The 2771-nt window shown below is 48.1% G+C and overlaps 1 non-coding gene across 1 annotated transcript; it reads right to left on the bottom strand.

Annotated features, from left to right (window-relative positions):
• Positions 1 to 1300: 1300 nt before the first annotated feature.
• On the bottom strand, positions 1301 to 1491 carry LOC142694110 (U2 spliceosomal RNA). Its single transcript, XR_012862381.1, has one exon. It is a non-coding gene; the product is annotated as a U2 spliceosomal RNA (small nuclear RNA).
• Positions 1492 to 2771: the final 1280 nt, after the last annotated feature.

Here is a 2771-nt window from a genome sequence, read left to right as displayed (position 1 = left end):
AACCCGAACGGGCCGCGCGTTGCCCGAGCCTGCCCGATACTGCTGTTCAGCCCTTGCAGCGATTCAGCCTACTTCTAGGCAATTCCATGGGGCCCTGCAGGCTCACACACTCACAGCTACACGGGAGGTGAATAAAGGCCGGAGAGGAAGCCAGACAGGATTTGCTTCTTTTGCTTGCACCACAATGCAGTGCTGAAAGAGGAGGAATCTACATAAAAACGCCTTCCTGGCAACGCCCAAATGCCCTGCTGCCATGCAGATAAACACTGGCAGCGGCAGCAAGTGCATGCCCACAGCCACCCCTTGTTCCTTCACACCTTGTATCAGCTGTAATCCAGTCCAGTCCAGTGCTGCCTGCTGAGCAGCACTGACCAACACTGCCTGGGCCCAGGCTTTTATCTCTGAGGCCCCATTATGATGTCAGAAAGCTGGCTCTGGAATCCTGAGGGCTCCACTATGACACGTGCAAAGTTCCGTCTGAACTTTATATAAGACGGTGAGGCTCAGTCAGTCACTCAGTGTTGCCTGAGAGGGCAACACTGCAACAGCCGGCCGCCAGGCTGTCTTTTTTTTGCACAGCTAGTTGCCTCCAGGAGGCCACAAGAGGGAGACAAGGGACTGCAAAATGGAAAATAGGCATCCACCAACTTTACAGACAACTTCTCCTTGCTCCTACAACCTCCATCCTTGCACAGTTTGTTATTCTTGTAGGTAACATAGTAACAAATCCAAATTGCTGCTCTCTTTGTAGGCAAGCAAGGCTTTGTTGCAACTGCAATTCTTACTTCTTCTTGAAATGTAGGGACGACAGTACATTCCATCACATCCATCTAGTGTACACAGGTAGGTCCATTGTGGCGGGCAGGCGAGCGGGCGGGCTGCTTTATTGGCTGTTTGCTGTTCCCCTACTCCACTCCACTATTTGACTGTTGTGCTGCATCAATCAATCAATCAATCAATCAATCAATCAATCAATCAATCAATCAATCAATCAATCAATCAGTGGCTGGCTCAGGTGCAGCTCTTTAACTTACCTAAAAGGGAGGGCGGAGAGAAGACAAGGAAGGTGAATGAGGTGTTCCAATGTGAAATGCCGGAAACACAGAAACACAGACGACACACAACAAGAGGTGGCAATCTATTCATTAATTGCATTTAATCAATGAGCTCATTATCACTCATGCATTGTCCAACAGGTGTTGAAATAATGGGATTAAAAGGGGAGATCCCTTCAGAAAGACAGAAACAATAGCAAAGACAAAAAACACTTTTGGAATCTGCTTTTAGTCAACACATAAGGAAAGGGTGCACCGGTCCTGGAAATACTGCAATACCAGGTCAATGCGTGGAGTGGACAGAGCAAGCTCTATTTCCATCTCCCTGTTCTAAAAATCCATTTAATATATGGTCCCCAGATAGGGGACGTATCAGATATTAAACTGATAAGAACAGATACTACACTTGATCTTAGCCAAAAGGCCGAGAAGCGATAACCCGAACGGGCCGCGCGTTGCCCGAGCCTGCCCGATACTGCTGTTCAGCCCTTGCAGCGATTCAGCCTACTTCTAGGCAATTCCATGGGGCCCTGCAGGCTCACACACTCACAGCTACACGGGAGGTGAATAAAGGCCGGAGAGGAAGCCAGACAGGACTTGCTTCTTTTGCTTGCACCACAATGCAGTGCTGAAAGAGGAGGAATCTACATAAAAACGCCTTCCTGGCAACGCCCAAATGCCCTGCTGCCATGCAGATAAACACTGGCAGCGGCAGCAAGTGCATGCCCACAGCCACCCCTTGTTCCTTCACACCTTGTATCAGCTGTAATCCAGTCCAGTCCAGTGCTGCCTGCTGAGCAGCACTGACCAACACTGCCTGGGCCCAGGCTTTTATCTCTGAGGCCCCATTATGATGTCAGAAAGCTGGCTCTGGAATCCTGAGGGCTCCACTATGACACGTGCAAAGTTCCGTCTGAACTTTATATAAGACGGTGAGGCTCAGTCAGTCACTCAGTGTTGCCTGAGAGGGCAACACTGCAACAGCCGGCCGCCAGGCTGTCTTTTTTTTGCACAGCTAGTTGCCTCCAGGAGGCCACAAGAGGGAGACAAGGGACTGCAAAATGGAAAATAGGCATCCACCAACTTTACAGACAACTTCTCCTTGCTCCTACAACCTCCATCCTTGCACAGTTTGTTATTCTTCTAGGTAACATAGTAACAAATCCAAATTGCTGCTCTCTTTGTAGGCAAGCAAGGCTTTGTTGCAACTGCAATTCTTACTTCTTCTTGAAATGTAGGGACGACAGTACATTCCATCACATCCATCTAGTGTACACAGGTAGGTCCATTGTGGCGGGCAGGCGAGCGGGCGGGCTGCTTTATTGGCTGTTTGCTGTTCCCCTACTCCACTCCACTATTTGACTGTTGTGCTGCATCAATCAATCAATCAATCAATCAATCAATCAATCAATCAATCAGTGGCTGGCTCAGGTGCAGCTCTTTAACTTACCTAAAAGGGAGGGCGGAGAGAAGACAAGGAAGGTGAATGAGGTGTTCCAATGTGAAATGCCGGAAACACAGAAACACAGACGACACACAACAAGAGGTGGCAATCTATTCATTAATTGCATTTAATCAATGAGCTCATTATCACTCATGCATTGTCCAACAGGTGTTGAAATAATGGGATTAAAAGGGGAGATCCCTTCAGAAAGACAGAAACAATAGCAAAGACAAAAAACACTTTTGGAATCTGCTTTTAGTCAACACATAAGG

This window comes from Rhinoderma darwinii, assembly GCF_050947455.1.
Source record: "Rhinoderma darwinii isolate aRhiDar2 chromosome 5 unlocalized genomic scaffold, aRhiDar2.hap1 SUPER_5_unloc_45, whole genome shotgun sequence".
NCBI lineage: Eukaryota > Metazoa > Chordata > Amphibia > Anura > Rhinodermatidae > Rhinoderma > Rhinoderma darwinii.
The sequence above is the reverse complement of the archived record's forward strand: the minus strand, read 5'-3'. Positions and strand labels throughout refer to the sequence as shown.